Source organism: Anser brachyrhynchus (assembly GCF_964034855.1).
Source record: "Anser brachyrhynchus genome assembly, chromosome: 2".
In the NCBI taxonomy this organism is placed as follows: Eukaryota; Metazoa; Chordata; class Aves; order Anseriformes; family Anatidae; genus Anser; species Anser brachyrhynchus.
In genome coordinates, this window is record NC_137695.1 from 75228880 (window position 1) to 75244396 (window position 15517).

Sequence of the window (15517 nt, forward strand, 5' to 3'; positions counted from 1 at the left end):
GGGAGGAAGGTTTTCCATACTTTTGTTTTAAGAAAAGTTCTACCTTTGGAGACCATCTGACATCATTTCAAGAATATCCATGGAATACTACATGGAATGCTGTTACTTCTCTCTAATGAAACTTGCATGTTTCAAAGGATGTTCATAATCTGCAATTAATTCGAAGGGACTTTTCCAAGTTTATTTCAGGGAGTGCTTTATTGAAAGATGCTCCATATGAAAGGTCCTACGACTTGGGCAGAAAGGTAACTCCTAGCAAAGGTAAATGTTTGGAGGACTTTTCCTTCTGTTTTCCCCCACATCTCTCCATGTGAGGATCAACACTGGTGCTGAAGGGTTTGCAACCAACATTGCCAAAATACTTGCTGCATGATGGCTAGTCATACAAGAAAGCTCCTGTTACATTTTTTTTTATTGAATAACAGAGAAGCAAAAAGTATTCCAAGAGGTATTCTTTCTATCTCCCAAGAAGACGTAGAAATATAAGTGTTCTTTGACTAACAATCATTTTAAAAGCCAATAGATTGACTGTTTTTAAGCTGAAGGCAAGATTCATTAAAGGCAAATTATAAAAGAGAGAAAGATTGACAATGAATAAATGAATGAAAAAATGCCACTGAAATCAGTTGGATTCAGTTAACCAGGTACCTGAGGTTACTCTTGATTTTCTGGATCTGAAGGCTGAGGAATGATACAGGTTGGAGAAGACTGCAGTCCGGGTTCCATATAACAGCTCTGGAAGCAGTGTCTACTCAAAAGTCTTGTACCTAAATTTCTTTAAATAGCACATGACCATAATTGACTATGCACTAAATAGTTCCCAACGCACAAGCCCAGCCAGAGGCTGACCACATTCTTCCTACTGGAATGACAGGTAGCAGCTATTTAATATCTATGAGCATTCAGAATCAGAGAATCATAAAATATCCTGAACTGGAAGGGACCCACAGGGATCAAGTCCAACTCCTTTTGATCTGTTGGCTTTCAGCTGTTCTGTCCAGAAGGAGGATTCTACGTAATAGGATCCTCTCTCAGCTGTCTTCTGATCCAGAAATTTAGGGAGTCACAGCAATAACTGAGTTCTACTACAAAAACCAAGGTGGAGAAGGAAACGGTAGCTTTCATTTTTTCCCCCTTTTCCCTCAAAAAACAGCAGTGCGCTGTATGTGCCACCTGTGAACCCTAACTGTTGTAAAGGAAAAGCAAGGCCTGTGCCTTTTGGAGAAATTACACTGACCAAACGTCCTGCAGAGTTCTCTCACTGCACAGGATGGCATCTCACCTGGGTACATATGTAGTTGTCTTTCTTCATTGCTACAATATCTCACTACCTTTCCAACCTAAAAACCTCAGTCTAATTTTTTCCTCCAAAAAGAAATGCTACCGTTTAACATACCAGCAGCCTATTCCTACCAAATTGTTCATCCATTGACTGCATTCACACCTTAGGCTGGTGAGTTTTCCTCCCCTCTCAGGTGGTGGAGGAAGGTATCATATTCCCAGGTCCTGAGATCTGAATTAGAGCTGGGTGACCAAGTGCCCTGGCTGGCAAGTGTGCTGCTTCGGGACTGGTTTAAGACAACAGCCTGCACTTTTGCCAAAAAAAGGTGGCACTGTCACGTATTCCTAAGTCTTGTCTTTGGCCAGGACATGTGTTTCTGACACCACATTGGTTGCTGCTTCAGGGAGCTGCTGATTTTGTCTTCTGAATGCAAATTTACAAAATTTTATCACCATGTAACAAAGATCTTTGCTTTGCACCTTAAAGAAGACACCATTCTGCATAAGAGAACAGGACAGACTAAGAATCACAAAAGCAAGAGCAGAAAGTTAAGATTTGTTGTAAGTGCACTTACTTTCCAAAGTGCTGAGCATGGAGAAACCTACCAAATTCAGTCAGGATTTAAAAACCTAATGTTTCTGGAAGACTAGCCACAACTCGTGCCCTCTTGCAGGTTATCAACAGAGAACTCACTGTAACGAAGCTCTCTCAAACACTTAAAACTGTCTGATAGAAATAGCAGACCTGTCACACAGACTGCTGGCCACCACCTCATGGGGGCTAATCACATATTTTACCGCTGACTGTTCATATCGACTTAAGTCTGGACAACTAATGTAGGCAGTTAAAAGGCTCCTGAAGTCAGGCGGTTAGGAAAATCTCATCTTAGATAACCAATACTTCTGCACTTTAGGATATGTCACGTTTATGAATTTTGCTTCACAACAGCTCACTTGCATATTGAAAACAACATTGAATATTAATCTATATGGAGATTTTTTTTTTCTTTTTTTAAAAGAAGAATTTTAAACCTAATATTGTACAGAGTTTGAGACTGGAAAATAATATTATCTGATACATCGAAGCTGCAGTGAGGCAAAGTTTATCGTAAATGTGATACTGTTTTAAAGAAGTTACTTAAGAAGAAAGCACTGTGCCTCGTGAGTACTTAAGCTTTTAGTTAAATAGTAATGCTTAATTTCTATGAATTTCAGTTACAAAAATTCACCTGTATTTATCAGTATAAGAACTCTCCTTTTAATCCTTAGAAGTTCAGTTCATGGAAAGATAATTACAGTGTACTTTGAAGAGGACTGTCAGATATGTTAGTCTGCTAAGCTAGGTTGTATTCAGAATGCAGATTTAGCTCTGGTAAAATTTGTGTGAAAATCGCTGCAGCCTATTTCTTATACAAAACTTATAAGAACTTTCTGCTTTCATATGAGCTGTGTGATTTATTGATTTATTTCCAGAATTATAGAGAAAATACCAACTCATTTATTTACTATTTTACTCCATTAAATCAATATTTAGAATAAATCTGATTTTGACTCTCTATAGTTAAATGTCATTTCATTATTTTCATTATGAAAGAAACCAAGGTTTTCCAACCAAGATCTCTATTTAACAGATAAATATATATATACTATCTTATTATGCCTACCTTATCATGCACATGGTAGAGTATTTAAGTTCTATTCAGCTCTGTACTAAAAGATAACCCTCAACAAAATGTCATATATGATACATCAGCTTGACACTAGCTGCTAGCATAAATTGAATTCATAAATGTATTTCCTCCAGGTGACATAAAAGAAAAAAAAAATCCAACAACTGTAACTGATTTAAGACTGACTGCATGTATCAACAACACTTCAAAATAAGAAAAACTATTACAAAGTATACTAAATTAACACAAAACAAGAATGCCTCACTCAGTAGGTTCATCTGCATCTTTTAAATTCAAACTGGTTTAGGTAAGAAATGCTAAATAACATATTCAAGCAACATTTATTTTTCTTGTTATGATGGAAGCATTCACATATAATTAAAGATTTTCACATATGGGGTCTTGAATGTGTTAGTGGGAAGATTTCTGATAGGCAAAGTCAGTAATTTTTCCATAAATTTAATCCAGATGGTGTCTGGAGACTGAAACAACAGATACAGCAGTAAACAAGCATATCTCTTTTTGCCTATTCAAATCAAAGCCACAGTGGCTGGGAATGGATTTTGGAGCTCATCCTCTGTCACAACATTTGTTTCCTAAGCCCTAGCAACAACACCTGTTGATTGTATAATCAATAGTGATTTTACAGAGCAGTGACCAGTTTCTCCTCTTTCCAAAACCACCATGACAAACAAGTGACTTCTTATTTCTGCTACACCAGCAGCAATTTCCTCCAAACAAAACAAAACAAAACAAAAAAGATAAAAAATGATTGAAAGAGTGTGAGCCAGAAGGAGCCAGTACCAGCCATGGATGGTGGTGTTCATGCTCCCTTTCACTTGACTGGTACAATGTAGGCAGTGACTTTCATTCCAGGCACCTTTGCAGCCAAGGGTTGGGCACGTGGAGCCTGGTAGCACAGGTCTGCATGTACCAGTAATGCAAAGGTAGGCATGTGAAACACCACAGCTGAATCTATATCTATTTTTATACAAAAAGGTTGATGTTGCAAGGTGAAGGAAGTGAACAGCAGCCATCAGCCTGCCTGAAAATTCGGCAGGTGACTGATGGTCCCTGCAGAGACCAGTTCGTAGCTGTCTAAAAATATTAGTTTAGATATTTTCACATTTATGTTCCAGGTAATTCTACCTTACTATATAAAAGAAAGAAGAAATGGAAATTTATAAACTAAGTTTTACTAAGGTAAACATTCCAAGTCATATTTCAGCTTGATACGTATTTTAGCTTGATTCAGTGTGCACTGAATATAAAAAATAAACCATTTCACAATGATAGTACTTTCAACTGGATTAAATCATCTATCAGATCTTCTACAACAAACAGATAATATGTAAAGCTTATATTTTTATGAGGTCAAGTATTTTATTTATTTATTTATTTATTTATTTATTTATTTACTTATTTTAATCTGCTGACAGTCATTTACTAACTTAAATACATATCTAATTTTCTGAACAGGTTTTCTGAAATTGTTTTTTCATCCTTTCAGTATTATCAAGTGTTGCCCATTGTATCTAACAAGCCTTCTATTTTATTGCAAAGCATAAAACCAATATACTTTTAAAAGTTGACTCTAAAATCTAATTAGTTTTTCCAGGCAATAATATAGGACACTACAGCTGTAAATCTTTAATGCACAAACATAGTGACAGAGGATCGCGTTTATTATAGCTCATGACATTTTAATTAAAATGTGTACCTATATTACTATATGGAGCAATCATATGAACAAAAATATAGTATTTTATTGTTTTGAAATACCTTAGATGATAAAAATACTTATATTTCTAATATCTGATATGCAATCAACAAATATTTGAGGTAATGGATTATTAAATGTAGAAGAATGGAACGATGTGCTTAAGCAATAATTTATTTTTGTTTTAGAAAGAAAAATAATGCTAAAGTGTTCACATGGCTCAAGGAAATGGTATGGAATGGTAATGAAGATTTTATTTTCTGTAAAATGATGTAGACAATATACAAGACTAAACCATATTTTTATGTAACAAGGACTTGACTTCTAGAACTGCTACTGAATTTTCTGATAGTCTTTTGTTAGTAAAAATGCTACTTTGCCAAAATCAAAATGATCTTTGAAAGAAAAACAGTATTGATTAAATCTCCTCCCATCAAAAAATACTAAAAATTTTTTAAAAAACCACAGTTTGACATTTTCAAATTGCTTACGAATGACCGGTCAAAAATCATTTAAAACAATTGCTCTATTCAGAAGATCAGATCATCCCCATTTTCAAAACGGAACATATAATTTATTGATGTTTCCCATTTTTTTCTTATAAAATAATAAAATATTGACCTTCTGTTCTATTTCAGAAAGGAAAAATATTTTTCCATTATAAAAATGTAGTGGAACAACTTGTTGGCTGTAGAGTTATTGTTGGCTTCCAAAAAAAAAGAAAGAAAAAAAAAAAAACAACATCAGAAACTTTAATTTTCCTATATTTAGTTTGTTGAACTAATGAGCATGACCAAGAATTCACAAAACTCAACTGGGAATAGATAAATTGGTCATTATATTTAGTGTTGGTGTGGCCTTATGTTGAATATTGCGTGCAGTCCTCCACAATACAAAAAGGATGTTAAGGTACTTAAAAGCATCCAGAGGAGGGCAACAAAGCAGGTGAAAGGGCTGGAAGGCATGCCCTGTGAGGAGAGGCTGAGGACACTTGGGCTATCTCCTCTGGAGAAGAGGAGGCTGAGAGGTGACCCCATGGCTCTCTGGAACTCCCTGAGGACAGGAAGCACAGAGGGAGGTGCCAGCCTCTGCTCTTGGTCACTGATGGCAGGAGAGGCAGGATCGGCACAAAGTTGTGCCAGGGGAGGGTCAGACTGGACATGAGGAAAATGTCTTTACCATAAGGGTGGTCAAACACTGGAACAGGCTTACTAGCAAGGTGGTTGATGCCCTGTGTGTGTCAGTGTTCAACAGGAGTTTGAATAATGCCCTCAGTAATATATGCTTTAACTTTTGGTTAGCCCTGAAGAGTTCAGGCAGTTAGACTAGGTGATCTTTGAAGGTCCCTTCCAACTGAACTATCCTATCCTATCCTGTCCTGTCCTGTCCTGTCCTGTCCTGTCCTGTCCTATCCTATCCTATCCTATCCTATCCTATCCACTGCAGGGAAGAATGAGAGGATTCAATGTTAGAAGAAGCCAACAGACTGCAATTTAGACAGGATTCTTGCAAATATATGTGTATATATACACATATATATTATAAAGGCAATATAACTGCAAAGATAAAGAAAAAAAGAGCTGGTGATATGTCAAGTCTTTTCTCATTATGATCAACTGTAACCAGGCCTGCAAATCCCATAAAGTTTGGTAATAACTGCTAAAAATTAGTTATGTAGTGGCAGTGCATTAGTTTCGACAGAAAGTGAAGGGGGCATGTGTTGAGGCTTTGAAAAGGCGAGGGGTCTGGATAGGAGCCGTAAAGTTTAGGGATAACTGAGAGGGTAAGGAATAGTGCAGGCTAGAGTAGGACTTCAGATCAGCTCCACGTCACCCATCCTGGCATGAAGGTGGGAAGGGACCCCTGCAAGTCACCCAGAATAAACTCCTGCCTAGAGTAGGTGAAGTCAGAGCAAGATGCTCAGGGTCTTGTCGAGACAAATTTTGAGTGTCTCCAACAACAGAGGTCTCACAACTTCTTTGGGTGCTCCTACAGGATCATGTCAAGCAGATTCCTGAATGAGATAGTCTTCTTTTTGAAGTACGGGTTTCACTATTAAATTTTCATGATTTGTCTCAATCACTGTTTTTACTGTTGTTAGGAAGAAGCGAGTATGAGACATCTTAAGTGAAAAGACTCAATTTCATACAATTTACTTTTTGTAATGGACATTTCTTATTACAAATGATGGTTCCCATTTTCTTGGATCTAGCTCCTTTTCAATCTTGTTTTCTTGTAGAGTTAGAAGACCTGTCATAATATTGCTATACAGTCTCTTCCCTAACACGTGTATGATTCTGTGGTTTTGTCACTCTGCTGGGAGTTGTTGGTGTTTAGTACTTTTGAACAAAATCAGAAGATTGTGCAAACATTTTATAAATGGGCAGGAAGAATGAGGAGCATTCCTGACAGCATAGGAACTCGCTATTTTGCACAATATTCTTCCTAAACAATTCCCAGAATAGCACCATGGCAACCTGAACAATGCCCATGCTCTTTTGACAATTCAAGTAAAAACCTAATCAACATCTATCTTATGTTTCCTTCTTACCAGTAAAAAAAAAAAAAAACAAAACAACAACAAAAAAACAACTGAAAAGTCAATTTATAACTCACTACATTGCAATTCAGATCAGCAGATCCCGTCTCAATAAATGTTCCGCTGACCTGCCATTGTCAGTGTTAGCAAAACTCCAGCACAGGGAGAACATGTGCATCTGTAAAGAGGGATGCTGACATTGCCCTTTGGGGGCTTATCTTTTATAGAAAAAAATTACCAATAATATGTTTTGAAGATAAACTCCTGAAGCTAACTCCCACAAAAGTAATGTGAGGGAGACTTATTTTACTTGGAATCGCTACTTTCTAGTTTATGTATTCATGGCTGTGCAACCCCGATAATAACGTAAGCTTGGTGGCTCCATCAATATCTTGAATACCAGACACAATCAGGAAAGCACACTTTTCTCCTGTTTTGTACTCTAGACACCACACTGAACGTATGTATTTTTTTCTCTCAGCTACCTGAAGTAGCCATGTCGACAAAAGTAATACTACCATTTCCTGTTGTAACTGATGAATAGAAGAAGCTTTTTGCTAATACATTTGCTGTGCTGACAGCCAGAAGTTGTTGCAATTCAGCATAATCAAACCTATTTCTAGTATTTCTAGAATACCATTATTTTATTCACAGTGCCAACAGTCCAGGTAGTTTGGAAGCTGGTTTTCAGGATAGTCTTTGTTAGGCTTATATGCACACTCTGATTTCATCTGGAAAACTGTGTTTTAAGTGTTGGGCTGTTTTTGTTTGTTTGTTTGTTTCTGGCAAGTTGGAAGACATGGTCTTGTGAAGCAAGATTTTTTTGTTTCTTCTTCCTTATGCAATAAATGCTTTATAAATAAAAATAAGGATTTAGAAAGAGTTGTCACATTTTATTGCTCACAATGGTTTTGTCTCTCAAAGTCTTTCTTGCAAATTAATTAAAAGGTCCCTATCTCCAGGCCAACCCTGTCTCCCTCATGGATGATGAGCTGTAGGGGAAACGTACAGCTGTGTGTTTTTTTTTTTTTTCTCATCCAGATAATTATTTAATAATTATTTAGCTTGGAAATCAACAAAGCAATTATTTTCTTTTCCCCTTCTTTTCCTACCCTCATCTGTTGGGGTCGGCCAGAGTTAAGCCACGAAGGGCAGACAATCTGGCTAAGCTAATAATGACTTTGTTATCATTGCATATTTATTTAATTAATTTATTTTTATTAATTTAGTCTATTTATTTATTTATAAAGACATCCAGCTGTTTACAGAGTCCCAGGGCTGTGATAATGTTTACAGAGGTTGCACTTCTGAAGCAAATGAGGAGCTTGAAATAGCTATACCCACTATGCACATAAAGGAGTAGCCTGGTAAAGCAACTGCTGGAAAAAATGCACAAGACCCAATTAGCAAATAGGAAGCTTAATACACATCCATTTGAGAAATACATCTCTTGAGAGTGATTTTTTCTTTCCACTTTCAAGTGTGTGAATTGCTTTTCTCTTAATAGCATGACAGAAGTTCCTTTCATATGAAATCCAGCAAACAGAAAACTTAGTTTTGACTTTTGCTTTTGAATTTTTTTGACTTTTTTTTTTTGACTTTTTGCTTTTTTTTTTTTTTTTTTTTTGACTACTTGGTAACTTTCTAGGCCATGAATTAAGACAGACTTGGATGTAGGAGATAAAAATAACTAGTACACCCTCTAATAATGATAGCTATGCTGGGAAAACCCCTACAGTAGGTGACTCTTCGCTGGAAAAAACATGCTTTGGTTGGATTAGCTTATGTTTTGCAGGGAGGTGGTGTTAGCTCTATTAGGGAAAGAACCTTTCTGATATCAGAATACTATGTCTGATCCAGAAACCTTCACCAACACTGTATGAGTCTAGGTGTGTGCCCTTGGAAGTAAATATTTGCTTTAATAGAATTATGAAACAAGAGATGTTACATGTATCTGGTGCATTGAAATCTTAAGGGCTTGAGGAAAAAGAGTCAATAGACCCCCAGAATAACAGTACAAAGAGTTATTATTCATTCATTAATCTGTAAAGTGGTTTCAGCATGATCAAAATATTTTTCAGATGCAAATATTCAAAGAAAAGGCTAATTATTATGCTCACTTTGAATGAGGACAGTGATATACTGGAATTGATTCCTAGCTTTTTAACGCTAATGAAACTTGATGGTTGTCATGATGTTTAGCTGTAAAGCACTCATTATTATTATCAGCTGCGTGCCTTTCAACAGCATACTATCATTCCAGTGCCAGTTGAAAGAGTACCAGGAAAAGAAGCATTTTTAAGCAGTCCAGAAAATGGCATTCATTTTTCTCATTGAAGAGCTCCTTGGAGATTCTTAAGGTGTGGCAAGGGTCTTGAAATGGCCCCAACAAATCTATGTAAAAAATGATGGACATCACATAAAGAATTCAGGAGAAAGTCTGTCATAACATACTTCCATTATTTTACTGTTTGAAGTTTTTCACGAGCTGGAATTTCACACATCAATTGTTCAAATGTCAAATGATTTATTCAGAATGTAGTAATAGGATAATTTCAGCTTTATACAAGACAGAGGAAAAATTAGTGTGAAATAAATGTCATTCATATTGAATGTCAGTTAAAAGAACTTCAGTTTGATTCTCAGTAAATGTTCAGGTGGTTATTGAGGCTGGTTTGTTTCATTTATTTTTACAAGATGTTGGACATGGTTAGAAATAATTTAATTCAGTGTTCACCCAGGCATGAATAAAGTTCAGTTGTATTCTAGAATTGCGTGAAAAATCTTTTAGGTTTTGAATGACAGAAATAAATTTGTCAGGATCTATCTATAATAGTTATGCACTTAGAAACAATTATTTGTAACCAAATTCATGCTAATGTGGTGACATTTCAAGGAAAAAAGATTTGGAGATGATGATGACAGCACTTTTAAAGTTTGTTTTGCCTATATCACATCTCTTCCTACCTACTTATAGTGTTGTGGCTAAATCTCTCAAGAAGGATGCAGAGCAGTCTTTCATAAACTGTCAAATATGTTGACTTTTACCTTCAGATTTTTATGAGTTTACCTTTAGATTTTTTTTTCCTAGGTAAAATCTACACATCTCCTAAAGGCAAACTTGGATTAGATGCATGCAAAAATAACCTCAGAATACAACACTGACTTGTACACAATCTAGTATGCAATGTGATATCCTGTAAAAGGTACTGATTTTTCCTTAATTATATCTGAACAATGCTTTGAAGGCTTTCCTGCTACTACAAGATCAAAGGATCCATAGATTTTAATCTACACATTTATTTGCATTAAAATTTAAAAAGTCATCTGATCCACTTGGTAATTTAACTTATAATTTCTACAGTATTCTACATAGCATCCAACATCAACATTCAACTACCGTCAACAATGACAACTAACTTTCAGCAGTGATGGGGAAAGTAACCCACAAACCAAGGGTACTGAAGGACACAGGTTTGCCTATAGGGGCTTCAGACCTTGGAATGGCACAGATGTTGTCGGGCCCCACCGAGGGTTCCCCTTGTGCAAACTCATTTGTAAGAACAAGATAAATGAGGAATTGCTAATATAAGTGACAGCATGGTCAGCTTGCATCACAAACAGTATTTCAAGAAAAGGTGGAAGAAATCCAGTATTTGAAAACACTCAGGATAACGTGCCCCCATGTAACGTCCTGATCTGATTCCTAGCAGGGATGGGTTTAAATCCTGAAATACAATTAGAACCCTTCCAAATATATCCTTCAGTATAATAACTTACTATAATATAATAGGTCTTCCTAAAACACAGGTAATGGACTAATTTCCCTTTCTACAAGGGATGGGATAAGGAGTAATGAACTGAGCATACAGCAAGGGACACAGAGATTTTTGGTGGATGAGCAGAGACAGCTTTCATAGGGCTGCCTGTGGTGACCCTTAGCCAGGCTTTCCATTACCTCTCAGAAATCCCGTCCCTGTTGTAGGAATGACCCATCCCCACATAACAGTACAAAGTGATGTTAACCTCAGGTTTCCTTGGTAATTTGCAGCAGTTTAGTGGACTTTGCACAGACAGATGAATCACCACTGCAGCAGAAATTCCTGAGAGAGATGTGGAACAATCAGCTGGCAGCAGAACACAGTGCAGGCATTCAGGTTAAGCATTCAATCTTCATACTGAGCCCTAATGCTAATGGTAAGCAAGTTGTTGTTATTATTATTATTATTGTTATGACTAGAGGGACTTAGACTCACCATCTTTGTAAGCCCTTGAGAAAGGTTTAGACACCTGCTTATTAGGAATGACATACATGCAGCAGGCTGCTCCTAGTGCAAATGCATTAAGTAACTGAGATTCCTTCTAACCTTCGCCTTATGTTTCTATACAGCGTATAAACAGACATTGTCTCCTTGAAATATTGCTATACACTTGTCTTTGTAGGTAAGATAGAAGTGCCTCTGTGTTAGCATTTTAATTTGGCTCAGGAGTGCATTTCTGAAGAAAATCCTTCAACCGTTGCCACTTACTATGCTCTGGTTAATGTGAATCATTCTTTAAGTGTGCAAGCTGGATCTTTTGGGGGTGAAGCTAAGCTGGATGGTTTGCTTTAGGTATGCACTTGATGCAACGCAGCTGTTAATAGGAAGGTGTTCAGTCCAAGGGACCAGATCAGAGTTTATTTGAAACTATGAGCAGATGCAGTCTGTATGCCAAGTCCTCAGCACTCACATTACAGGAGTAATGGATCTCTAATCCTTCCCAGAGCCTTTAGATACTGTCATAACACATACATACCTTTATTATTTCACATAAGGAACAACTGAAAATTAATTAGCAAAAATCCATAAAGTCTTAACTGAAGATAGAAGATGTTATGGTAATGCTGCCATACATATTAAATCCATTTCATAGCACTGAAAATAGAATATTTATTGATTAGGTGAGAGAAGAAATTCAAACCACAAGGTTATATTAAACATATGGAAGTTTTAAATACACCCACTTAAAATTGGCCATGTGCCTGACATTCCTGTCTCAAGTATTTTCTGTTAGTATGACTATTCCCTTCTTTTCATGACTGCATTCTGTTTTTTTTCCTAAAATCAAATTAAAGCTCTCCAGTGTAGGAGTCTGATTTGTTATTGATCTAACAGTAAATCCAATTTTGTATTTACTTTCTAAGTTGGATCAGTATAATGCTATGACAATACAATATCATTAAACAAAACCTCAAGCATCTTTCACAACAGCTAAATTTCTGGACTCTGTGCTGCCAGACTAGGGATTGACAAGCACTTTTCTTAAGAAAAGCCCAGTGAGACAAAGAAAATGTCAGTGTTTCACTGGAGGAATGCATTTGCCAGGCATAACTAGAACGACATTCTTCACCAAAAGGTCACAGAAACATGCTTTTCACTCTTTTCTACTTTACTATGCATGTTTCTGTTTCAGGATTCTGAAGACAGAGGTTTTCTCAGCATCAGAAAAGACAGGACTGAAGCAGAAGGCTGGAACAGGGAGATCTGCTCCTGTTCTGACTTCTGTACCACACAGTTGGTCAACAAAGAATTCTTCTGCTCCTTAGATTTGCCATGATAAAAAGGAAACATGAGCCTTCACATGAAGTGGTAGATGCTGTTCTAAGACAGGTCAACGTGGAGTGATTTTTGGTGCTCTGTATGATGGTGGTGACAGGGAAGTCTTCTACTATATCACTGATAATGAGAGAGAAAGATACATAACTTAGAAAAGTAGCATTGGGCAGAATACCAAACTATACCAATCTAAGCCATATGAAACTGTGTATTACATTCTTCAAAATCCTTAAAGGCACACCTCTGAGACAATTATGGACTACAGTCAAGAAGCAGTCGAATGACAATCACAAGAGCTGACAGAACTACAAAATATTGCATATTCTGGGTAACATTTTAAAAGGCAGCTTGTAAGTTACGGTTATGCAAGCACATGATTTTCTTTTTGTTTGTCTGCCTTATTGAAAACTGAAAGATAAAGTGTGGCTCTTAAAACAAAACAAAATAAAAATATGATGCTAAATTAACCTCAAGCATTCTAATCCACTCAATACATTCTAAGCACTTGTAAACAGGCCAGAACAAGAAAGCCTCTATTTCCAGAACTGCATGAAGAAGTGGAAGAGACATTCACAGAGTTTTTTTTTTGTTTGTTTATTTGCTTGTTTGTTTTTTTGACTTAGGAATATTCAAAACTATACTGTCCACCTTCTTTTAGGAAAATTTCATAAGTCAGACTGTTTATAAACTTTCACTTTTCATATATTTAATAATTAGCAGGAGCAGGGGTTATATGTTTTTCAAAGAAAGCTGTGTGACTCATGGGATGTCACTCATTCATTTTTTCCCTCTCAGTTTCTTTTGTGTGAATACTCCTTATCAGTGAAGCTCTACATGTTCCCAGCAACATGGAGCAATATTAACAAGTGAGACTGAAAGATAGCCATATACCCTAAATAGTTAGAATACAACCATTTCTTAGGGAAACAGACAGAAGATGACTCTCATAATTTGGACTATTGCATTAAAACCTATCCTAGGACATTTCTACGTGTATAATCAGCTGACAAATAGTTTCAAGATTCTGGAATTGAATTTTTAAGTGAATAAACTCTTCAAAAAACCCCACTGTAGTAACATTACAGTCCTTTGTGATGCAGTTATAATCTCTGAAGAGATTCAAGCCAGTGCTGTTATTCCAGCATAAACTACTACTGCGGCAAATAGGAAATGTGATGAAGGATATGGCTGAGATTAGGATTTCAAGTACTAGGCAAAAAGAAAACAAAAAACAAAACCAACCAACCAACCAACCAACATATTCCTCTGCTTGATAAAGACTATAACTCTAAGAGCTCTGGTTTAGAGAGAGTATTGTTTTCATCAGTGTGTCTTAATTGTAGGTGCTGAAATTTTATGATTGAACTTCAGGCACTCAAGATTTCAATCTCAGCACTCTAAAAGTTAATGTACCTACCCACCCCAAAATGCAGGCAATGTTCATTTATCAATTAAATCTTTATTCATCCTGCATCTAAAAATAAATGCTGGAATGCTCAAGGGATAGTCTGTGTTATTGACTAAGTGGGCTGTGGTTGAAAAACTTCAAAACAGAATCACAGCAGATCTGGTGATGAGTTAGTCAGCAGTCTTAGGGTTATTCTAGGTGATACTAAAAGCTATAATCACATAAGGGCCACTCTTTCTAATGTGTTAGAAGCAAACCAAGATCCTAGACCTCCACTCTCAAATTCCTTATTTTAGATAAGACTGGCAAACAAAACTATATTCATAGCTAGTATAATAGTGTGGATCTTCTAGCAAAATGTATTTATACTCCTTATCTTTTTCACAATTGAGAATATTCTGCACTTCCCATTGTAAAGCCCTGTTTGGGAAAGGTGTTCATCCTAAAATTAACAACAGAGCTCTCATTACATTGGATAGTGAAGATACACATTTAGATAATCCAAACCCATCTAGAACTATGACTCCAGATAAAACCAGATGTTTCTTGTCATGCTAATGCTTATCCAGAGAAATGGGATTAAACCTTAAATTTTCAAACTTGATACTGTGAGTTATAATTTTGCACAGCCTTTCTGGTGGAGAAACTTTGCTTGGATGATTCGCCAAACATTATTTTCTTCAAATCATTAACTACATACACAATGCATTCTGCATCCAAAATGGACAAATGAACTCTCTTGGAACTCTTCAAATACAGGAACTCCTGATACCTGTCACAGATGCTTCTCATTACGGATGTATACAAGAAATTATCTCATTCCAATACATTTTGGTTCCTTTTGCAAAGTGGTATGCCTATGTGAAGTAGCATTACTCCTAAAAAAAATCTATTTTGATTCAAAGCATTAAGAAGATTTTACATGTGTATTCTTTTTACAGGAATCATTTATCTAACTTACTAGGTCAGCCTGATGATTTTAGCACTTTCAAAAACATGTTACTCAGGACTCTTTTTATGAAATTGTTGAACCTGACTGACTCAGACAACAGTGAAAAGTTTTTAGAAATGTACCCCAACGTGTTTATCACAGTTGTAGGAGACAGAAAGTAACCTCTTTAATAAATTATTTTTGAATATCCTAAATCTAAATATTTTTAACATCAATTTCTTTTCCATGAGCCACAATCACATTTGTCAACTAAACTGATCCCTGAAATGAGATCCAAATTATTCAACAGTGTGATAAAATTAGTAACAAGCCTCAGGCAGAAGGCAGATATTGTTTTTAACGTTCATTTT

General features: G+C 36.2%; 1 protein-coding gene and 1 long non-coding RNA gene across 24 annotated transcripts in view; both read right to left on the bottom strand.

The window, feature by feature from the left end:
- Positions 1-15517, bottom strand: part of CDH12 (cadherin 12) — a 573314-nt gene that overhangs the window by 76492 nt on the left and 481305 nt on the right. The window lies entirely within an intron of this gene.
- The window catches only part of LOC308189772, a 31977-nt gene continuing 18651 nt past the window's right edge, over positions 2192-15517 (bottom strand). Inside the window, exon 2 of the long non-coding RNA XR_013946603.1 lies at positions 2192-12927. This is a non-coding gene — a long non-coding RNA (uncharacterized lncRNA). The remainder of the gene's footprint in view (positions 12928-15517) is intronic.